Below are 25,507 nucleotides of genomic sequence, written 5' to 3'. Positions count from 1 at the left end.
AGAGGATTTGTTTTTTCTTTCACCTCCTTTTACAGTAAAAGGTTAAAATCTTAATTTTCACGTGGAAAGCTAATGAGTTATTGCAATAATAATGCAATTGTGCAAGTTATTGCAATAACAATGAGTTATTGCAAACAGTATCCTGGGCTGGATCCAAAGCAGTGTGGCAAGCAGGGCAAGGGAGGTGACTCTCCCCCCGGCCCTGCTCTTGTGAGCCCCCACCTGCAGTGCTGCGCTCAGCTCTGGGCCCCCCGCACAAGACCTGTTGGAGCGGGTCCAGAGAAGACCTCCAGGATGCGCAGAGGCTGGAGCACCTCTCCTACAAAGACAGGCTGAGAGCACTGGTCTTGTTCAACCTGGAGAAGAGAAGGCTCTGGGGAGGTCTTGTAGAGGCCGTCCAGTACCTAAAGGGGGACTCCAGGAAAGCTGGGGAGGGACTCTGTCAGGAGGTGCAGTGATAGGACAAGGGGTAACAGCTTTAAACTAAAGGATGGGAGATTTAGATAAGATATTAGGAAGACATTCTTTAATATGGGGGCGGTCGAACCCTAACCATTCCGTGATTCTATGATTCTATGAATAGTATTAAGATGATATAATCTGAAGATCCCCCAGATTTTGGTGGGATTTTAGCTGACATTACTGGAGTGCTACCCAAGACCTCACATCTTGAAGAGCATCTCAGAAAGGTTCGATATGCAAAATGTACTTTTATCTGTTGACCTATTTGCAGTTGTGAATATAACTTTTCTGTCTTATTTATCACTAATATTTTTAAATGATATTTCCTCATCTTAGTAACTATCCATGACACTTAGAAAGATGTTGGGGGAGGGAGGTATTTGATAAGGACACAGACATACTTTTGCTGCCCGATATACATAGATGCAGAACTCCCACAGAAAGAGATTTATTGTTAACTAAACTTCAGAACATCAAAAAGATTAAAATTGAACCCTCTGGCATCTTCAACTCCATATCAAGATGGTTTTACCAATTTCCAAACATGCTCACTAATTGCTTTTTTCTGTGAAATGTCTTTTAACCCATTAAAAATGCTCAGGGCAAAACCCATGTATTTTATGGATTTAGCTCCTAATACTTCATAACGCACAATATCTCATAATTGTGATAAATCTCTAAAGACTCCCAGATCTGAATCTCATCTTTGCCTTGTGTGCTATGCTTGCAGCACTAATTATGATTTTTATATATATAATATGAGAATTTACTAATTTTGAAATAGCCAAATAATTTAAAACCAAAAGCTCAACAAGACCTGATTTCCCATCTGAAGGTACAAGTACAGGTGAACTTTCCCAGCTCTAGAGATACCAAAATTAAATAGGATAGATAGCATTTTGTATGTAATGAACAATCACTCTTCATTTTTGTGCCAGTTCCAACTTTTGCCGAGACTTTTAATCACAATATTTAGAAGTCTTTAGCCAGTGTCAAGACTGGCAGGAAGATGTTGGGACTGCTGCAGATCCCAGTCTTTTGAATTGTTATATATGATAAGGGACTACAGAAATTCTAAATATATAATCTATGTCACAGTGTGGACTCAAGGGGCGAATGCAGCACTATATGATTTTGCAGTCACCTGGAGTGTCCTGTGGGTTATTTTAGAGGTGCCCATCAAGTATTTAACAAGTCTGCCATTACAGAGTAATTTTTATTCACCTTTTCATTGTAGAGCTAATTTCAGTCTTTTGTTTTGAGTACTCAGTGGTTTTGGAACATGTTCTGACTGATTTCACAGCTTATAATTTTAAAACTATATTGTCTGGAATACAGAAGGCTCAGTATGACGTCTGACGGTTGTGTATCTCTACAAAGAAAACTATTTTTTATAATGATTTAGATAAAACTATCTTTATCTTCAAAGTACTGACTTAACCTTTTTGCCAATAGAGATTTTGCTCATCTTAAAAGTGTTTGAGAATGGGAGGAAGTAGCTGAATTTAATTCTTTTTTTTGTTTGTTTGTCTTTTTTTTATCCGAATACTGTCACAGCAGCAAAAGAATTGCAGGTGGAGAACATTGGGATTTACAGAGGCTATCATGGGTAGAAAGGAACAGGACTATATAAGAAAACAGCCTTTACATTTGTTTTACAGTTTTGATTATATTTGTAGATTTGCATTAATCCATTTAGTAGTAGAATATGACGTTGCTGACCACATGAATTGGAAGAAATGATTATGCTTTCTCCCACCAAACACACTTTTAAAGAGTATGATATCATCTTAGTGCTTTTGTCTTACTTTGTTTCCACCCTGGATTGGAATTTCTTTCAGACAGAACTTATAGTACACATACATATATGAACTATACTGTTCTATTACATACATACCCTTAACATCTGTCATCTCTTCACGATTTCTTTTATTAAGTATAGTGTTGTAATTTGTCAAGTCTTTAAGGAAAAGGAAGTGGGAATGTTATCTAAAACAGAGAATAAAAAATATCTGTTGATATTTGTATTAATTAGAGATCACTAAACTACTTTCCATGATTCATACTGTATCATAAAACTTCTTCAAAATTTGTTAGATACTTTGAAAACAATGTCTACTTTTGGTGATTAATATACCTTCAGTATATTTACTGTACTTTTAAACACAACTCCAGTAGCACAGAGTGAAAACTTCAGTGCCACTGGAAGTGAATGAAAATATATTGATTTAAAATGAATTTATTTGAAAATCTCAAATGCTTTTTTAAAAATTACAATCCCAGTGGTACTGATAAAAAAAAATATGTTTTTCTTATGCTTATCGTGAACTGACATAGTGAAAGTAATCAGTATTTGCTAATTGTAAATCACTCTAGTATTGTACAAAATACTCCAAAAAATACTTCTTATAAAATGATCTGCAACCGCCTGTTTTACTTTTAGCTATTCCAAATTCCAGTAGCTTTATACTATTTTTTTTTAAATAATGTATCCTATCTTACTCTCTTTTACTGTGTACCTACTGAAGTTGTAAATGATCAGTTGCAAAGCAGAAGTCACAGGAAATGTACATGTGCACACTTTCCTTATCTTTTTTTTTTCCCATTTTGTTGTGGCTTAGTCCTTTTCAAAATCAAAACAATCTACTTAATTCTGTTTTGCAATTGGTCCTGAGGTAACAATGTCTTGCAGATACATAAAGATACCACATCATATTGAGAAATATACAACTACTGTACTTATCCGATTACTATGGAGTTAGCTGCAGATTGTGTATGTTATTAAACAACTACTGCTGGAATTGATTCACAGAATTCATTTTGCATGTTTTAACCAATTTTGAAATATAGTTGATGAGTAACAGGCATACTTAACATAAAGTAACAAAGATAAATTCCATCAGTTCTGAGGATGAGGGAGAAAAAGAATATTCTCAGAAGATGTCAGAAGACAGGTTTATGGATTGCAGTATAAACCATGCTCAGCAAGTAGATAGACATATTCAGTCGCGTATGACTACCTGGTATATGGTTGTCAAAGGCCTTGGACTGTGCTGGAAGCAGACGTATTTGCCTCTCACATTTACAGACAAGTCAGGACTGAGGTCACTAACAATAGAATGAAAGAAATCTCAGATTTTGCCTACTAGCATTGTATCTTGGGATGCAGCTCTGTCCTGCCTATGTCCAGTTTGTAATGCTCCTTGATCCTTACTCTGTTACAAATAATCAGAAATATTCATTTGAGAATGGCAATAGCTTTGGAGAAGTGATGTAGCGTATATTATAAAAGGAAAGATGCATCCAATTCTCATAACTCCTTTCAAATTTTATTGGAAAGCCTTCAGCTGAGTATATTCACATCCTGCTTTCAGAAATGCCACAAATAATATGATGAGCTGAATTATCCTCAAATAATTTGTATATGTGTATATTGATCTCACAGTGCAGAAAGGCTATCGGTTCTACTTTCAAACTGATAGACCATATTGAAATATTTGAAAAAAAAAACACTTTAAGGTCAGTTATCACTATTAAAATCATAAAGTCATGTAGATTAAGGAGTGCTAACATGGTACTGCTTTGTTTTAAATATTTCTGCACCTTCCTGTTTTTCTCTATAAACTTGAATCATTAACATTAACAGCCTGGAAAATTTTGCTTTTCCACACAATTGATGAAAAAATTTAACTTCTGGCTCTGATTTCACAACGTGGTCACTTGTGACAGATAATAAAGAACAATGCCCTCTTGGTACTACCATTCACATGCATTCAAATTTAATGTAGGGAGTTCTAGAAAGAATAATGAGGCTCTTCTAAGCATTAATGTTGAACTTTGGAGATGACTTTTTTGGATATTTTCCACTTATTCATTTGAAACTTCTTATATTTTCTATTTTTGTTTGTTTGTTTTGTTTGTTTCTTTGTTTCTTTGTTTGTTTTCTCTGCAGGAATAAATTATAGAAATACTTGAAACTCTTGCTGCTGCTTTGTGTTCATTTTTCCATAATGCATTTGCAAGCTGATACTTTAATAAATGAAATGAATTGAGGCAGAGCAAGGAATGCAAGATTCAAGGGCTTATTAAGGCTATGTTATGGTCTGTAAGATACCATCCCAGCTGAAGTTCTCATAGGAACTCTAAGTGAAATTGTCTTTTCTGTGCAGTGCTAAGTACCTATGAATTTTTGCCTAACAAATATATTCCTGCAATTTCTATCTTAAGGCTTTGCTTTTGGATAAGACATGAAAGTCTGCTGAGTTGTAACATTTGCAAGTGTTCAACTTGCTTCAGAAAAGAAAGAAAACCTACTGCTGTAGCTTCCAGCACCAGTGGAAAGCAGAAACTTTAGCGGGGACAGGAATCACAACTAAGTTCCCATTTCATGCCTGAGCTCTTAAAACTTCTGTAGTTTTAGCATTGTTATCATTAATTGTAGGAACAAATCAAAGGTAACGTTACTGGACGTGGCACTCTAGTGGGTACACATTGTTTTCTAAGACATGGAAGCACAAAACACAGCTCTGAGGGCAATACTTTTCTATTTTGCAATAGTTCATGTTTTCTATACTTATGTTTAAATATTTTTCTATTTTGCAATTGTTCATGTTATCTATACTTATATTTACTTCTGTTTTGATTTATATTTGTTTTGGTTCTTTAATAAGGAGGGACAATTCTGATGCCTACAGTACAATGACATCTAATCATACTACATGTGGCACTAGTTAATGGCAGCTCCTGGGGCTAGGAAATCTGAGCACAGTGTATCTACATACGGCAAGTGCTCCAGCACATATAGATGGAAGTCTACGGTTCTTTCTACATAGATAATCTTGTATTTGAAAGAAGTAAATTTAGATAGAAAGCTACGTCACATTTAGTGATCTGTACTAATTCCCCATGCAGATTGTCTGTATTTACTGTTACTTGGTTTCAAAAGGGAGAGTGAACTCTTACAGGGGATTCTTATGGCACGTTAACAGTGTCTGTAAGTGGAATAAGTGCAGAGTGCCCTATAAATTTGCAGCCTTATTTACTGCATAATAAGTTCCCAAGGGAGATAAACTCAAGGTGCAATGAACCATAGGGGCTAAGAAGACACTGGAGGCAAAAGGACTCACCAACATTCTTCATCTGGTAGCTCATAAACATTGCAAAAATACCACTGTAAACTCTGAGACAGCCTAATTTTATCCAAACAGTGCACTGTTTTAACTTCACTTGTTACCCTAGAAATCTTCATGTGTTTCCCTGGTAATTTGTGTGATGTTCCTTTACAGGAACAAAAATCCATTTTACACTTAACTCTGTTTGATAATGAATTCTCTCCCATCTGCTTACAGGTGGTATGGTAGAAATGTACTTACATTTCCTTATTTACTCATGCCTTGGAGTCATCTTTTAATATAAATATCCATGAATCTCTCAATAATCTTGAATTGAGCCTTTTTCAGTTCCTGGCCAGTATGTCCAGGCCACATTCTTTATTGCAATTTTTAGTACATTGTTAGGGGAGTGCAATTCTGTTTTCTTCTTTCTGAAAAACTCCACAATGCTTACAGTGCATTCTTTATGCAACCAAGCAATAATCTTTACCTAATAAATAATTCCGGAGTGTTGCTGCTCTAACCAGCTTAGTTTATTTAATGCAAGGTATGGCACTTCATACTTATTTTCACTTGCCCTGGGTAATGCGTTGTGCATTTGTGTAGTTTTTTTTTTATTTTTTATTTTTTTATAAAAGAGTTATCTTTTGACCCAGTTTTACGGTAATTGTACACAACTTCTGCCTTGCATATCTTATATATTGTAAAATCCATCAACAAACCAGGAGAGAATTCCTCCAAAACAAAATCATAGAGGAACTAAGTAGCTGGCCACAAACTAGGCTTTTCTTAAGACGTTGACAAAAGAGCTACATTGACTTATGATTCACTGCAGCTTTCCTGCCACTTCTTAATCAGCACTGTTGGTTCACTTCTTATTCACTGAAATAAGCAATTGTCTTATAGTGGAAATAGAGCTCTAAACATGTATTTAATGAGTAAAATGTATATGTGCAAGATATTGATTCACATGATTGCTTACAAAGATAAAATTGGCCTCTGTTATTACAACTTCCAATCACAAAGCTTTTATTTGGATTTCACAGAAGACGACTAACATGATTCTTTGCAACTTGACTGTTTTCATGTTTAAGGAGGTCAAATTTTTAATTATCTTTTATTCTAAATTATCTTATTACTTTCTATTACTCTTAAATGGTGACAACCAAATACTATTAAGTATTTATATTTTTTAATTTTTTGGTACTTTTTAATGTATTAAACATTTATTTAAGACTATCCTCTCTAAACCCAGTGTTGAAAACACCTGGAAGTTCTATTTTTCAATTAATATTCCAGACTGAAATATGCATCAGTCCTTATTCATGTGCTGTCAGATAGTCTGATGAACTGTTCATTTGTCACAGTAAGTCATTTTTCAAGCCCAGTTAAGACCTGCCAGAAAAGGATTTGAGGTGTTCAAATAGCTTATATATAGTTAAATAAAAATTCAGAAAAAAAGGGTTTTTTAAAAAACCTGGCTCACTGAAGTTAAATGAAAATAGTACTTTGGGGTAAAATAATATATTTTGTTGTTGCAATATCAAGTTTTTGGTTTTGTTTTTGCTTTTTTCATTTAATAAACACAATGAAGATGCATTTTGAAATTATGTTAAGTAAATGCTTTGTTATTTCACTGTCAAAGTCTTCAAGTTTTTGTGGATGTTTTGGTTTTGACAAACAAACAAACAAAAATATGATCAGTGAAATGGCTGCTGTTTTTTATATTTTGAAGAAATAGAATTCCAGCATAAAGAATCAAAACTCTTCTAAAATCAATGGAAAAGAATAAGGATAATTTTTCGTTAGATCAAATAATGTGTTCTCAGACAGGACACATGGCACGCATCAGAACCAAATGTATGGTGGTATAGATATTAATCAATGTGGCTACAGGAGAAAACAAATCAAACTGTGTTTCTGGTTGCTTTAATGTGTTCTGCCCACTCATGAGAAAAGTTGCTGGTTAATTCATGATGTAGTGTATGTAAATGTGGATTGAAGTGACTTAAATAAATTTACTCTTCAGTAATTCAGTAGAAAACCAAATTGAAAACTTTTTTTCATTGTTCTCCATATGCAAACCTCTCTACAGGTACTTTTTTGTTATTATGCTAGGGAATTCAATGCTTTTAAGTATTTTAAAGTTTATTTCTGCTGCAGAATATAAGCCATAGAATGAATGAAATAATCATTGTGAATTTTGGTATATTTTGCTGTAAATAAGTATTATTTTCAACATATGACTACATACCATATACATTATAGAACTTTCTGATTTGCAGGGTTGTGGCTGAGCAGAATTGACAGTCTGATGTTAACTAATTAAATTTGGATATTTGACTTCAAGTAGTTATGGTTCAGCAGCTATTATTTGGTCTAACATGCATGGGGAGAAATACTAAATTTCTGTCATTAGTTTGCTCATTTACTCTTGTAGATCAAGTAATAAAAAATAGTAAAATAACAGTCATTTCTAGAATTTATCCTTTGCCCACTGGTAACGACTGAGAGTTTTTCTCTCTGATCTTTCCTTGTACTATCTCAATTATGTATTTCTGCAGTTTCTAGTGGAAATGGCAGAAATGCTTTGTAATATCACATTGGTGTTGTTTTTTTTTTTTTTCTGATTGTAATCTTATTGCAATGAATTTAAAAAAAAAAGCTTGGTAAATTTTCTTCTTGACCTTATGACCTTTTTTCCTACATTATCATTTTTCCTACATTATCAAATACTTTGTCAACACTATTCAGTTAATCTCTGTAAAGCTTCTTGTGTCAGTTGTTATTGGATTCCATTTTAAAGGTGGAAACAGGCAGAAAAAGACTTAATAAAACACTTTTATAATTTAGATTCTCTACAATGGAGAGGAAATAGCAATAAATTGTTCTTACTGTAGTCAGGTTCTTTAATCACAAGACTGTTCATATTATTTTGACTGGTTTTAACCAATGTTTATTGACTATGGTAACTCCATAATTAAATAATCAATATAAGTAAACTGTTAGTAGGCAGTTTACCTCATTTAACATTCCTTCTTCTTGGGTTTGTATTTTTTCTTTAAACAAAAGCTCTATTAATTACTTCTATCTACTTTCTATTTATTTCTGTAAGCAGTTCATCTTTATGGTGTTCTCACTATAAACTTAAGTATCAACTTTGCAATGTTCTGCAATGCTACCAGAACTGATGACTTTCAATAGCACAGTTGGTTTTAATTACAAATATTATTGTCTAGTTCCAGGCTCTGGTTTAATTAGCTTGTTTTCATATGAATAACATGTATGGCTTTAGAAATGAGTAAATTTTTCTTTACTCATTTGAAGGTGGACTGGACAATGTAACACACGAAGGATTTGGGGAATTACCTGTTGCTTTAGATGAAAGAAGTCAGCATCAGAGTTGTCTTTTAGGAGAACTTTACAATAAACAGAAAGAATTCTAAACCAAACTGCATGAACAAACACTGAAAAACCATTCTGTAATTATTTTATCTACTTATATATTTGGTCTTGTGACCCATCATTGCATAATACCGTTTATATATTAAGTATTCTGTTAAGATTAAATGAAAATCCTAATGGGACCTAAAATATTGTTTTCTTATCTTTTTTATTTGTCTGTTAGCTAATGTTGGTGAAAATGAAGTTGTAAAAAAGGAAAATAATTAAAGAAATAAAATGATAGCAAAATATTAAGTGTGATAAATTACTGAACGTTAAAAGTGTTATTAATTGAGTTTTGTAATCAGTATTGTAGGTTTCTGGGGAAAACCCACCCAGTGAGTAAGATCTTGTACTTCATTAATTCCTATAACAAGTTCCAACTTAATTTCTAATCATTGCAGCGGTAAACTAAAGATAACTTTGATGTGGGTACTTACTCAGTTGTAGAACAAGAAAAGGACCGATGGAGGCTCTTGTTCACACAGCTATCTGCTATCTGTATTAATTTTTCTGTATTAATTTTCTTAATTTAATTTTTTTTATATATACTGTCATGCAGTCCATAAGCAATTTCTGACTCCTCTAACTATATGGAGACTGATTCAATCATTCCCACAAAATGAAATCTCTAAAAGTACAAGTACTGCATTTCTGCTCTTGATGAGTCAGTCCACTTGATATTCAGTCAGCACTTGTAAATATTCCTCAGTTTCAAGTATAGTTCTTATTAAAACCTAGAAATTTGGATAGTAGAGTGCTAATTGTTTCATAATTCCGTCAGAACCCATCAACAGCTGCAAAGGACACCTTCATATGGAACAGCCTTGAGCTGCCTGCCATGCTAGCTTTCGTACTGGGAACATTGTAACCCTTCCCTGCTAATACCCGTAGCCTGCTCCGTTACCCAAATTTGCTCAGGTATCTCTTTGCCCAGGTCAGATGCTTCTAAACTGCCCCAAATTGTACATAAGCTACCCTTAAATCACATAAATAAATAAATAAATTTAAATGAACTTTCTTTCCACAGAACTGCACAGAGATAATTCCATTTTGCGTGATGATATAGGCAGCAACAAAATTTTTGTGTATTGGAAGTCAGCTTCAAATGTTATCCTAGGAACAATTCTCTTTCTGGAAGTAGCAAGGCAAATGCTGTTGATCATTATAATGAGCCTATTAAGCCTAGTCATGGGTTTAACTCCATCAGGAAAAGTTTTAGATTATTTTCTCATCTCTTCTATTCTGTTGAGAATAATTAGTAGAATGATAATCTGTTTACCTAAAAGAGGAAGAATAATTGTTTCCCAATCCCAATACAGTGCATGATTTAAAACAAGGACATTAAACTTCTGAGCGTTTGTTTGTTTGCTTGTTCGTTTTAATTATAGTTAGGGATGCCGTAAGTGTAAATGAGGTGATACGGTCAGTTAAGCTGTTTTGGGGTGCTTTTCACAAGCACAGTGCCACTGAGGTTGCTTGACTCTCTCATGTTTAATAAGGCTACTAAAATTTTCAGATACTTTCAGGTAGGATGGATTTGCAATTGTAATTACAAAGATAATTCCCCAGCAAGATGACGTATTCAGGTATGTGCTTAAAATGGCATTGCATTGTAATACCCAGTAGTAGCCTTACCCTTCTGATAGTCATTGCAGCTGAAGTATGTAGAAGCAGATACCAAGGACACTTCCAGGACTCTGATTCCAAAGTGAATAATCAGCTGCATTAACAACAGCACTGTGTATTTCCTGAAGATACAGAGATACCTTGTAATGTTTATGACTAGGAATGTCTGCTGTCTAATGCTTCAGCTGTTTTATACATGGTAAAATCAATAATGGTTCTAAGTATTTCAGATACCCATGCTGGTACAGAAACTTATTATTCCTTAGGAAAGAAGAGATGCTTCTGGCATCTTAAATGCTATATACACTGCAAGCTATTATTTCTCTTAAAAGAAAAAAAAAAAAAAAGTATACATGCAGAAAAAAATATCTGTGTTCTAGTGACTAGAAAGAGAAATGAAACAGGTAATTCCTAAATCATTCTTACCAATTTTTAGGTCATTCGGAGGAATAGGTACTTTGTTTCATGACAGATCTTTGTGATCTGGTGCATAAGGACATCTGTGTGGTTCCAGAGGTGTTTGGATTTGGTTTGAATTACTCTTTATGAATCAGCTTTTCTAGTGCTTTCTTAAAAACAATTCTAATCTAAATCACAGATAGGATAAGACAACAATCACTTCAAAATATAAATTTTTTGAGGGTTATTCTTCCTAATGCCCAAAAAAGGTTATGAGGCAATATTGACTACAGTGTTGGTGTGTACAATGAAGGTATCTAAAACAAAACATCTTGGCTCCGGAGTTGTACCTGAGGTCTTCAAGTCATTTAAATCCCATTTAATTTTGATGGAATCATAAGAAATAACTATTTCTACTCTACTGCATTAACCAAGCACTATGCTTAGTTTGTTACATTCTCTGGCAGGAATTTGCTCTTTACTCCGGCATTGATAATTATAAGTTACAGTTTGAAGGACACTGGGGGGGGGAATTCTGTGTGTACTAAAAATAAGATCCAGATTACAATAATGACCATGTTTTCATGTAGATCATAAAAAAAGGGCTTGTACCACCCTGCTGATACATAAGAAAAAATGTCAATTTCTTACTCTAAGTACACCAAAAAATAAAAGATAACTTGAGATTTAAAAAAAAAAAAAAAAAAAAAAAAACTATGACTTGTAACAAATATTATGACAATAGAACAGAAATTTTAACTAGGTTATATATATATAGCAATCAGCATTAGTTCTGAGAAAAGGTACCGACAAAACTCCATGTAGTGTTTAACACTTTATATCTCCCCAAAAGAACTAAACATCGATATTGATTCCCCTCCTGTGAATATTAAATATAATATACTTTTTGTGATAATATTAGGATAACATTTCTTCTTGTGGTTTAATGCCTTGTTTCTGCATCACTAGAGAAGCTGCTTAATATGTGCAGAACAGCAGCAAAATTGTTAATAAAAGAGAAGCAGTTCACAGTGTAATGCTTAAACAAGTACTATGGATAGAACAAACAGTGATCTAGCCCTGTAAAACACTGTCTTCTAACCAAAGAAGCTTGTTGTTTTTATGGAAATTTTCACAGAGAAGCAGATCATAAAATATGTTCTCTACAGAATACTTTTGCTGAGCCTGGAGTATGTGCTTGCTGAGAAATGGATTGCTGAGACCTCTGTGGAGATGCCTGCTGTATTTCTTAGTAGGCTGTTTGTGAGAACTCTTCTAGAAAATGTGAGGACATTTCATGTTACCCAGTGAAAAGCTATGTTACCTTTGTCTGCTTCACCTAACTGCTTTGTAAGTGCTGTTTGTGTGCAGGTATGTAGCAGCTTTAGGTTTTAGTGTGTTGACAAGTCAGACAATAAAGCCATTTCTTTAGAGTGTTATACATACAGTCTTATTTTCTATTCACTCACTTGTGTATCGTATTTATGTCCTTGTTATTTTAACATCTGTACGAGCCAGAGAGATCTGAGGTTATATTAAGGCAGTATGTCTCCTACAAAAGTTACAAAGCAAAAATGATTACATACTGAAAAACCGGTTGTATCTAATTGCAAGAATAGTGTACTCTCAAAATCAATATCCTTGAAAGAAAAAAAAAAGAATTAAAAGCAATAATAAAATTTATTAGAAGTTAAATTGCTATGATATATTAGGATATTTTACTAAAATGGCTTCCTATCTTTTCAATGGTGCATTGAAAAGTATGGCAGGATGGATGGATGAGTCATAATATCCATTATTAAAAAATGGTTGGGACTCACCAATATCCTAGGGTCATTAGGTAGCTTAATGGGAAATAATTCAAGATCCAGAAAAGGCCTATCTTGCCCCATATCTTCTCATAATTAGGTGGAGTATCTGTTGCAGTGCTTCCTTGTAGTCCAATGTGTACACCGTATAACTTAGTTTACGCATCATTCTCTTAACAGATAATATAAAATGTTTTCCTGAAGGAAGTAAAATAGAAATAAGACTTTCAATAAATAAGTAGAATGGCTGTCATGCATGCAGAAATTCAAAAGTAGAGTATGTAATGAGAAGGCAGAAACTGGTAGAATGACTAGCAGCTATTCTGACAAACCTTAAAGCCTGCCTTAGTGTAAACGTGTTCTTCTGTAGCCTTTCTTTTAAAAGTTTTGAAAGCATTCCACTTTTAAAAGTGGAATGTATATTGTGCAAAGTGGATAACATGAACAGTCATTTATCACGACTGTCTTTGTTCTTTCTTATCCTGACAATATTTTCTTCTTAGCGATACTGCACTTATTTTATTTTTTCTGTTTAGCGATCTGTTTAATTTATTTGTATGTTTCTTGATGGCTGAGTTTCTGCTAATGACGTACAGACTAGGGCTTCATAAATCTTTGTAATGCACAGATTTATGGTGCAATGTCATGTGTTAGCACACTCTAGACCATCAATGGAATGAAGGTGCAGACTGGAATACTTTTCAGGTAGGATTAATATAATTTGTGTATGAAGATCCTTTATGTCATAAAAGGGTGGATAGACGGTAGTTTGCAACTTAATTTTCTGTTATTTCTTTAACTAAGCGTGAAGCACGGACTATATCTAATTGCATCACTAAAACTACTTTTCTCATTACATGTTAAAATTTCTTTAAATCAATAAATTCCAGCAAAAAAAAAAAAAACACTTTTCTGTAGATTTTTTTTTCTTTCTGTCAAGCTTTGTTGTAAGGTGCTCTAAGTATGCTGAGCTACCAGGTCCTAACTGCCTCAGACTGATCGTCAAAAATTTGAGAGTATCTTTAATCTTAATTTCTCTCTACCTTAATTTCTTTAGTTCTAGTCCATCACATATTTCATCTCACAAAACCTCTGTGAAAGCAGACTCATTAATATTAGTGAAGCCAGATACCCCAGTGATCAATGTTATAGAAGAGGTAGTAGAGAGATGAATAATTCCCCCGTCAAGAGGTGAACAGATCTGTCCTGAGAGTTGAGTTTGATGTGTGCAATAAAAATGAAACAAGTCACACACTAATGAAGACACACTAACAAAATGAACTATGCATTAAATGAATTCTCTGCACACAATACCATAGAATCAAAACCTGTATCATACTACAGACACACAGAGACCTCAAAGGTTACAAAGAAAAGCTTAGCTCAGGCATTCAGTACTCTCTGAGTACTTGACTTTTTAAATCTTAACACTGTGTTCATCCAAAGTTAGTGTGTGAGAGAATATATGTGTGCACACACGATTCCTACTGATTGGTCAGTTTGCAGATTTCTACAGCATATGGGAGACTGTACATACCATATTTCATACTTTAAAGATTGCAAGAAAAAAAAAAGTGTCAATGATGGCAATTAAAATCCATTGTGCCAATATAATACACTGCCGTAGTGTGCTTATGACTCTTGTTCTTCATTTCCTTGCTTTCTTTGAGCTGTCGACATCTCTATAATTAAAAAAGGTTGAGAACTACCTTAGAAATAAAGACCTAGAAAAAAACCCAAGCACCTCTGACTCTCCCGACTTTAGGCACTAGCATGTAGATAATGATACTATGGGGGTAGTAATGACAAAACCTACTTATCGCTTGTTTTGTCTTAGCAATCACCTTGGATTCAGGCTGTTTTCTTTTTACACCACAATAAATAATACTGCATTTAAATAAGAAAGCAAAAATGAGATGAGAATGCATAAAAGAGTAAATTGTGTATGACCCAACCAATGAACAGTGCAGACAGTACATGTTTGGAATAAAAGTTGAGGTAGTTAGCTCCCTCTGAAAACTAATGCAGGGCTTATGAATAACTCCCAGGAATGAACAATGGCAGATAAATGGTTGTTTCTGCCATCGCGGTTTAGATTCTTAACCCTCTGAAAAGAAAGACAAATTGCATACAGGATTTTTAAAAGCCTTGATGGAATTATCCTCATGTTTCTCTTAATATTCCTTGAGGTAATCATCACATAACTCATTTTTAAATGAGCAAAAATCTCTGCTCTTTTTAGAAATAGTTTCAGTGTGAAATGCAGGAAAGACAGTCTTATAAGAAACATTTCTTCTTTTTCTTTCTTTACTGAATTAGAAATGGGTGTATTTAAAGGGCTTCTCTGGTTCTGCATATCATGGTATCAAAAAGCTTGAGTCTGCTGAGGCATGAGGAGCATTAGAGTGATATAATTTGCAGGATCACTGTGGATCTGTACTTTGCATTCCTGGCTGAGGAGTTCTGAGCCAGGAAGTTCAGATAAGAACAAGCTCAACACATGTCTGCCTATTCTCCACCTGAATGGACAGCAACAAAGGGAATGAAGAATCAAGATTCAGTTTTTCTGTAAAGTGTAAACATTGCTAATAGGAAATTAAAAGGAAATAAAAATTAAAAGGAAAAAAAAGCAAACACAAAGAATCTGGAGCACCTACAGGCAATCTGGATGTGCACACATCTTTGAGTGCAGCAGGTATCCCTCAATTGTATCTTAGATCGGATTGTAATGGGAAGACTTTTTCTCTTACCATATTGCTTCTAACTCATCTTCTTGGTGCTGAATAGCTGATGTGCAGGTTAATGATCATTTTTTGGGGGTGCTCTTTTTTGGTGCTTTTTGGTGCTTTTTTTTGGTTTGTTGCATTGTTCTATGTACATGAAGTCTAGAATCAGCAACATTTATGTACCACTGAATAATGTGATTATGGGTTAATCGTGAATAGTACTTACTGTGAATGATGTTCAAAAATAATCAAAGGTAGGTTCCACTCAAAATTATCACCTGAACTGGAATTTACTTAGATGTCTGTTGGTTGCCTCACATAAGTTAACAGAGATGTCTATTAACTGCATCACTTGAGCATGCAGATTAGTTATTTTTACTAGGGGCCCTGCTAGTTAACAATCAGTTAGTGTACAGATCTTCCAGAAGTGTTTTATTTTTTAATTAAGCTGTCACAAGTAGAGAAAACATTGCAAAAGTGATATGACTTTCAAGGAAAGTTTTTTTATTTTTCTACAGTATCTCAGGACATAAAAGGATATAACATAATAAATAGAATTTAGAATGCTTTCCTTTTTTTGCAATGTTTCCACATATCTAGTACTTCTAGAAAATACCTTTCTGAAAAAGTCAGAATCAGTCACTTCAGAAAGTGTCAAACTCAAAAAGGTTGTTTATTGTCTAGAGGAAATTTTCAGAGAGGCTGTTGTTATTGCCTTCAGTGGGAGATAGAAGTTTTTACTATAGATATGTTGCTTAATGAGTTGACTTTTCCAATTTTTAAATGTTCCTTTTAAAATATTTTAAGAAGTCTCAAAAAATTCACATTAGATATTATGAAAGATGAAGCATGTACTGCCAATTCATTTTTTTTTTCCAAAAGTTTAGTTAAAAGACACCTTCTGGAGGTAAGAACATGAAAGAGAATATGTTTGCACACAAAGAATGAGTGTCAGTTCAAAGATACCTGTAACCTTCCTATTTAATGAACACAAACTAGTCATAGCTCTGTCTTATAATTGCAGTCAGACCAGCAGCAATCTGAACTAATGTTATTCTTTCTTCTCTCAGTGCTCTGATTATGGTGAAAAGACAGCAAATGCTCTGCGAAACTAGTGTGCCTGAGATGAGGAGGAATAACGGTAATTCAAAACTACAGTAGAAATTGTGTATGGCGATAAGATGCAAAACATAACTGAAATAACTTCTAGTCTGACAGAGATCTAAAAGAAAATGCTGCATTCTGATTCTTTTCAAAACTATCTTTTAACTCCTGGCTAATTTACCTCCACTATTTTTTACAAGTTCATTTGTCAGTAACGACTACAGGATTTTTTAGTCATTTTCCCCTTCCTTGCCTGAGCAACTGAATGCTATGGTGAGCACACCAGTTTTAAAAATATTTTATTTTATTTATTTATTTTTTTCCTCTGAGTCTCATGGTCTCATGGTACATAATAAAAATCTTATTCGACTGTATGATATTTTATATCTCTTTTTAGTCTTATATATCACAGAGATACACAAACATATACTGTGTTCAGTTGAAAATTTGAGAAAATGAGATACAAAGAGTTTAGATGCTTGAGGTCACACAAGATACTCTAAGTAGATTTAGAAATACTCATGGTCTCCTGATTCTTGTTCCTTACCTGTTATTAACACTGCATCCAGCTATACCTTTTCCTAGGATACAAGACAATCAGAAATTCAAACTGCATTTGAAAAGAATATTTTGAAATCAGAGTTGTTAAAACTTTACTCAAGGCATAACTAAGGTAGCAAAACTTTTATTTTTAAGAAACATTATTTTTTATCAGTCTAACAATAATAAAAAATATGTATCAACTCCGATGATTTTTATATTCATAATTAGTAAGATTCAGCTAATAGAGAGGTACAGTGCAATTTGTATTTATTGGTGAAAATCTTCCTAATGATTACACTGTGGTTCTGAAGATTGAATTCAGTGCACTGCTCCTTCAGTAGTCTTATTCACTAAGATTAAATTTACTAGTGGTATTATTATGATCTCTTGTTGTTTTCACTGGAAAATTTTCTCATGCTACAAATATTTCAATAGTTCTTTCATGTAAATATATTTTTTACAGTCCCTATATTCCTCTATTTTGATAAAGAAATGAAAGAAATTTCTACTAGAAACAATATCATGATAAGTTTTCTTTGAGGTCTTTTTTATTACAGCTGTTAGAAAATTGTTAGATGAAATGCCTGTGACAGTGAATACAGACTTGTTTCTTACTGCATGTCGAGTGTTTTACTCAGAATATCTTAGTTATACATTTAGACTTCATTAGAACTCCTTCATCACCTATTTGCTGAATAACCTCAATAAGCAATCTGCCTTCATTTACCGGGGCTGCTAAAAAAATTATTTGATCTTAATTGTGTGCTACAGAATTCCACATTTTCTCATGTGTTTTAGGCTTATTGGTTTTAAAGCAACATGGCAATCCAAGTATATATTTCTTTTGTGTATGAAATACCTTTGCAGACTCCTGTCTTTAGAATGCCATTATTCAAAGATGAAATCTGTATAAATCAGGATGTTTATAACATTTTCCATTTGCTCTCTTCCACTTTTTAGTACAATTGTATAGAAAGTAATTTCTGTTAAAGGAATTTCCGTATCTGAAGAAGGATTTTAAAACTTTGCAAAGCTCATAGATTGTGATCATTGTAAATGATGTCATTGTGAAGAGCTTGTGTCTGAAAACCAATCTTACAGTTCTGATGTATTATTGATATGCTTAATGAAACTAAATGAGGTTTTAGGATCTTCGTGCTTGTTTACACATGTGTACACAGGAAAATTAATGCAAATGAGTTCTGAAATTATCTTAAATCGTTTTATCCTTAGTTTAGTAGTGAAATAAGCTAAACTAAATTAAGATCATTTTAATTTTAAACAGGAATATCTATACAAGGACTTAGGATAATGTAATTAATCCACTTCAAAGTTCATCCATTTTAGTTAATTCCAATTAACCTTCTTGAGGATTGTAATGTTGGTAAATTTCTGTAAATAGCCTATCTTTAAAGTAGTAATGTGGATGAACAGGAGTAGTTCTGGCAACTCTCTCCAGAATGAGAGCAGAGAACGACTTTGCTGAAGATTAGACAGCTCACTTTCTGAGGAATATTACAAAATTTTATCAGACTTAGTCTTCTGAGGAACAAGCCAAGTACCCCAAATGCTGCTCGATTTACATAGCTCAACATGTAGTACAAAATACTGTAACTTCAGCATTGTCACAAATATGAGCATCCTACTTTTAAGAACTTCAAGACTTGTAAGCATTTGTATTCATACAAATGTACACTTCTCTCATCAGTTCACTAAAGTGACATTCCTTTTTGATGTGAACAGATATATCCAATTGTGGTAGGTTGTTTTTTTTTGTTTGTTTGTTTTAATATTGAGAGCCTGTTTCATTTTTTCTTGGTAATTATGTCGATTGAGTGAGACTGTTAACTTTAGAAGACTGTTAGCCCTCATGATTCATCCCGAATCCTCATTGCAGAGAGTGGGTTCTGATTTAAATGAAAGCGGGGCCTACATTATAATATGTACATCTTCTTCTGTTACAGTTCTTTGGGATTTACATCACTTCCAGTTCAGGTAATATGTTTGGAGATAGAAAAATTCTGATGCAAAACCCAAGTAAATATGCAATGTTGATCTAATATGATCAAATGTTTTGCCAAACACGAGACCTTTAGAAATTTCTGGCTTCACGCTCAGATTTTGGATCAACTTTGCATTCAGAGTACTGTCAGTACTGTTCAACCATACTTACTAATTTCATTATGTGATCTTGTCAGATTCAGAATTTTATCCTTTTTCCTATCTTTTACCCTCTATGTCATATACAGATCACAAGTCACTTATTCATGATCACTTACAGTATGCATACTTGTTTATTTATGCACAGGAAATAGATCACGGAAATCACCGGTGTCTAAAGAGAAAGCATTTTTAAATTAAATATAAAGTCATTTTGTCCTACATTCTTTTCAAAGTGAATTACCATTTAATTGCACAGTGTTTTTACTATACTGCATCTAATATTACATTGCTTAGTACTACAATTACAGGTAGGATAGAAATATATGCAAAAAGTGGAGTGAATCTTCAGGTCTGTTTCTATGAGAACTTTTAATGACTGTTTTATCAAAAAGCAATAAACTGAAAATTTATAAGAAAGTTCTATCAAGACCTTTAACTTCAAGTCTCCAGAATCTTCTTCTCTACTATGATCTGCCCAAACATATGTCAGAATAGTATCTAAAAACAAACATTTTTTTTTTTATTTTTTTTTTTAAGTTTAAATGGAATCACTTAATATTGGACAGGTTATATTCACACACCTTACTTGAAATTAATTTTACTTTATTTTCCAAAACTCTTCCTCTCTTCACATATTTTCTCTTCCCTTGAGTGATACCACGAACAGCTTCTATCTCTTTCTTGCTCTAACTTACTGATATTTACTCTTTAATCAGTTCTTCCCATTAGCAGAAGCAGATTTCCACGTGTTTCTCTGTTTTCCTCCCTTCAATATCCTATGTTCATGCTGGATGCTTCAGCCTACAGGCTAATGATGAATTTCTTTTGAGCTGTTTATTTCCTTGTTCAAGTTTTCATTTAATCTATGGCCCTACTACAAGTTTTCTCTGCACCAAAACATCTTCTCTTTACTATTTTATTGGACACTCTTCTTTCTTTGAGGCAAGTTGTTTCTCCTTTTCAGTGAATGTATTTAATAGTGCCATCAGCCTTTTCTTGCATGTCACACTCCCTGTCTTTTGGACTTGTTTCAAACTTCTCTCAAGTCTATGCTCCCTTCTTGTTCTTCCCTTGCTTCCATTGAATGTTTTATATCCCTGCATAGATATATATATAAATGTTGTCATTTTCTTCTGGGAAAAAAAAAAACAACACTAAAAAAGTGATAACATGAGGTGTATATATATGCCATCCTTTTGGTTTGACATTCTTTTCTCCATCACAAATATCCTTCATTACTTGCACAAGTTTCTCATCTGCTTCCTATTAGGACTTCTGCTTGTCCTATCCACATTTATGTATACTTTTTGCACTTTCATCTTTCATTTTCTTATATTTCCCTTGACAATAAAAACATGATTAAGGGTTAAGCCTCTCAGCCTTTAAAAAAAAAAAAAAAGACCTTTAACACTGCTTCCATTTTCTCCATTCTCTTTGTTTTATTCAGTATTCTCATTAAGGTTGTTTGAAGCACTTTTCCTCACAGTCTCACCCCACACCAGCTTCTGCAGTCAATTGAAACTACTGTTTCTAAAGTTTTTAATCACACATTTTTAGCTGAAAGTCATTCTCATCTTACCTGAGTGATGAGATGCTTTTAACAGTCAGCTATGTGCTTTTTGGATATCTTGTCATTCCTTGTGTTTTCTTATTCCATCCTGCTACGTAATTTGTCTGCACCTGTCTTCCATCTGTTTTACTGTTTTGTTCTTTAAGAGCACACATCTTTTTTGTTTGGCTTCTATTTATAGGGCATAATTTTGGTAATAATACAAATGATAAAATTTTAAATGAGCTTAGCTTTTTTCTTAAATCACATTGTTTCACTCAAAGAAACTAGTTTAAATAATGCTGAAAAGAAATTTGCAAACATACAGAAATGGCTTATAGAACGCAAATGGTTAAAATGAAACATGGTGCCAGCATTAACTATTTTAGCCACCAAAAATTCACAAAGAAAATACTTAAAATTCCTCGAAGTCACAAATGATCCCAGATAATATCTGAAAGTGTAAGCTAAGTATCATTTCCAGGTAGTGTAACCTGTCAGGTGTACAGGAACTATAATAGCTGAAACTCAGTAAGTTAATTTGCATTTATGTGCATTGCTTGTTCAAAGCTCACATGAAAAAAAAAAAAAAGCTTAGTGGCTCAATGTGGGTATGTTATTTCTGAATACCTAGTTTTTCAAGTAGAAAAGCATTAAAGTTCTGTTTATTTTTTCTCCTAAATTTGATGATTTTAAAGGAAAAGGTTGTACTTTTCAGAAAATGTTGGTTTGCACCATGCATGTTATGGTATTGTAATAATAGAGCCATAGTAGAACCATATAGGTACTAACTTGTTGCTGGAAAAGTAGAAAGTTCAAAGACAATTTGTTTCCTTTTATTTTTTGGGGTCTCAGCAGGAGGTTTGTTTTAAATTAGTTATCCATGGCAATGAAACAGGGTTATAGCCAATAAAATTACTTTTTCCTGATTTACAGACAAGCTAAATTTGACTTCCCTTGTAAATTAGGCCTAGCTATAGGATAATAACCACAGCTGCCTAGAGGCTGTGTAATTTTTTTATCCAGTAACTACAACTCTACATTATCTTCTTTTTATATTAGTGATGTTCTATCACATAAGTAAAAATGGGAGACAAAAAAGTGTGGGAAAAAAAAAAAACACTTTATTCTACACTATTTATAGCAAGTCATTCCAAGTAATAGTGGTGCCTTTTCCAGCAACTTTGTTTAAAAAAAAAAAAAATCACTTATGTCAAATTCCATAGATAGAAATCCAATATTTTCAAAACTGCTTGAAACTGCTTGTCTATGCATATTTTTTGCCAATACCTTTGAGAATTGTTCAGCAAAATCCAGCAGATGTCTTTGAAAATCTACCATGGAATATCATGCAATCTCTATACAACAGAATCTCATTGTATACACAAAATGTTTCCAAAACACTTCATGACAGGGGAGGAATGAAATGGCTTGTAAAACATGAACTTCTGTTGTTGACTGGATTAAGCTGTTTTAATGAAAACAACATACTGCAATTCTCTGATTTTTAGTGAAAGACCATTACAGCAGAATGGAATTTTGTAGCTAATCTGAGAGGTCTGACACTACACAGAATTAGCCTAAATTCTGTTAGTCTTGTGGTCTAAGTAGATAGGTATGTCATTTTTAACATACGCACATACAATTTTAGATGACCCCACTCTTCTAAACATTTTTATTTACAATAAGATTTTGAAACTATAATTTCATAAACTGAAAACTTGAAATTTTGTATAGTCTTTTAGTGCTTTGGTTGACACTGTGTACACCAACATAAGCATGAGACAACCATTGCATATGAGTTTTGGAAGCAGAATGACCCAAAATAGACGTCAGGAAAGACTGACTATTTTTGCATCTGTTCTTAACATTAAAATGTTATTAAAATGAATATTGTTTGCAGAAATACAGATAGTGAGTCAATATGTTATTGCATGTTCAAGAATGCTTTTTTTCATTTGTACTTTTCCACATGATTTGACCTTTGATAACAATAAATTTTGTTCATGAACACTGAGGAAAAAATGTTCTAAGGTTAGTCCATAATAAAAGAGAGCATAATTTAGAAGTAAATTCAGGGCTCATTAGAGATTCTCTGCAGTGGCAATTAGCATATGAGACTTTTTATATAAAGTTAGGAAAGAAAAACAGCTATGCAATACATATTCATAAAGCTATATCCATAAAGCTAAGTCTGAAGTGTAGGATTATTGCATTAAAGTAATTCAACTTTTCAATGAGAATGCCCTTAAACATCAAATAATCATTTCTGCAATCTTTATTATTATTGTCCATATATGATTCAATAATATTTTACTTAGAGACTAAGATTAAACTCATGACTCTATAATCTCCAATACTATATTTTTGCATGGGACCTCAGGTAGAAAATAATTTACTTTTCATTTAACCTTAGATAAAACCTAACCAATTATCTTCTTTCACAACTAATACTGATTTAGAAATGAAAACAGCAAGAAAAGCCCTTTCCTTAGCAATAAAGGTTCACTGTGAAGAACAATGAAGAAAAAATCTTTTATTACAAGTATAATCAGACTAAACAGATTTTTAAAATATTTTGTTGCTTCAAACTTTAACAGAGAATACTATCTCCCTGTTTCCCTTTCAAGAAAATCTTTGCTATGGCAGTAACATGGAGTAAGTAGGGAATCGTATGCTGGGGCTCAGGGAAGCAAGCCATGAGCCGGGGGGGGGTGAAATGACTGTCCACAACAAGGCACCTTCTGATCCAACCTGTTCCCTGGCTTTAGACAGAGGTTTGGATCAGTTGTAGGTTATAGGACTACAGTTGGATATTAGAGATTTGTGTCGGGAGGGGAGGACTCTACTTTTATTATCCTCACTTATATGCAACGAAAACTGCTGCTGGGTCATCTTTTTAAAAGTTACAGTTGATTAAACATTTGAAAATATGTCATACAGAACTGGTGAGAAGTGAGAAGTAACAATAAATAAATAAATGATCACAGTTTGCAAAAAACCTGTAACTAAGTATTGTGGTTTACTGTATACCAAGAATCCCTAGGGGGCCAAGCAAAGGAGGCAGCGGGCACATGGGAAGTACAGGCTCATGATGATGCTAGAGATCCAAAATGTACAAATGCAGATCATGAGTGGCCAGTTACTATTCAATGAGGAAATGAACATCTTTTAAGTATCTCATGGTGAAAAGAAAATATAAAGGGAGTACTAAAAAAGATGTCCAGTCCTTGCAAAACACACAAACAAAGGAAGAACAGAAAGAAATAACAGGCTCCAATTCTTCTCTGCTGACAGGGAGGCCACATATGCTTATCTGCAGTGGCAATATTTGATTTGCTATTCAGTGCAGATCGTTACTGCAGATTCAGTAATCATTTGTAAAGTGCTACCTTTTACTTTATGTTTGGGTTAAGTAAATTAGAACTGTTAAGAGCTTTGTGTGTCTGTATGTATGTGTGTTTTCTGCTGCAGCCTTTCCACGTGACAAGGTGATTGAACCTCAGCACAGAACCTCAGTCAGAATAAACTTGGAGGTAAAAAAAAGTCTTGTGTGACTTTTGTTAATCTTTTCCTATTTCACAAATATGTACTAGTGTTACAAAATGTCACTTCTCATTATATTTGCAGAATTAAGACACTACTGTAGGAATATAAACAGGTGTCCCTTTTGATTGGCACCAAATAACGCATGTATTTCTTCTTGAGTTTTCCATCTGATTTATTCTCAGGATTTTCTAAAGGCATGGTTTCCTTAAGGAAAATTAAGTTGCTGTAAAATAGAAATAGGGAACGACTTTTCTGCCGAAAGTCTGATTTTTTTACACCACTAAAATAAGAAAAATGTAATTTTCACATCAGTGATGCAATTTAATTTGAACTTGAAACACTTTTTAATCAGTTCACAAGAACATAAAACTATTCCTCTACAAGCTTACTTCTCTCAGCAGCTGTGAGAAGCTGCAATTAGGTTGTATTTTCTGTGGGCTGACAACAGGAGGACTATAATCCTAAATCAAAATGACTCTTTTTAAGCATAAAGCGAACAGTATGCTTGAAATCCTCAAATAAAACTATGAAGAAGTGTTTCTGCTCCTTAGGTGAGAGAATACTACAATGGGAGATGTAGTCAGCAACAGGTTTTTAAAGAATGGGATTACAAGGTTTTCTGTAGCTCTTAGGAAACAGTGCACCTGTCAGAAATGCTGTTTAATATCACACAGCTGCAAAACAGTGAGCTGAATTCAACTGAAACAAATTATTTGGTTTCAAAAGTGCTAAAATAATTTGGAAAATAGTTTGGCGTTTACTAAAAATAACCTGAAACTAACTATATTAAGAAATGGCAGGATTTCATTTGTAAATGAGGTGAAATTAAACTTCTAAACAGGCAGAACTTCTGCATTTTAGTATGTCAGACTAAGTACATGTTCTTCTGCACCATAGCTCAGATCAGAAGGAGAAATTGATTGTTGTGAGGTTGTCATTGAGGAAATTACTACAGTATTTGTGTCATTTATGCTTAGTAGATATGATAGCATGTTTTTTGTTTGTTTTTTGTTCTGTTTT

General features: G+C 33.5%; 1 protein-coding gene across 7 annotated transcripts in view; it reads left to right on the top strand.

Annotated features, from left to right (window-relative positions):
* The window catches only part of PCDH11X (protocadherin 11 X-linked), a 490,061-nt gene that overhangs the window by 385,398 nt on the left and 79,156 nt on the right, over positions 1-25,507 (top strand). Inside the window, exon 7 of one of the 7 annotated variants that reach the window (XR_010834843.1) lies at positions 16,650-16,720. The exons of the other annotated variants lie outside the window; for them this stretch is intronic. The gene's annotated coding sequence lies outside the window, so the exon portion shown is untranslated. The remainder of the gene's footprint in view (positions 1-16,649; positions 16,721-25,507) is intronic. 7 annotated transcript variants of the gene reach the window in all.

This window comes from Anser cygnoides, chromosome 13, assembly GCF_040182565.1.
Source record: "Anser cygnoides isolate HZ-2024a breed goose chromosome 13, Taihu_goose_T2T_genome, whole genome shotgun sequence".
Classification (NCBI taxonomy): Eukaryota; Metazoa; Chordata; class Aves; order Anseriformes; family Anatidae; genus Anser; species Anser cygnoides.
The sequence above is the reverse complement of the archived record's forward strand: the minus strand, read 5'-3'. Positions and strand labels throughout refer to the sequence as shown.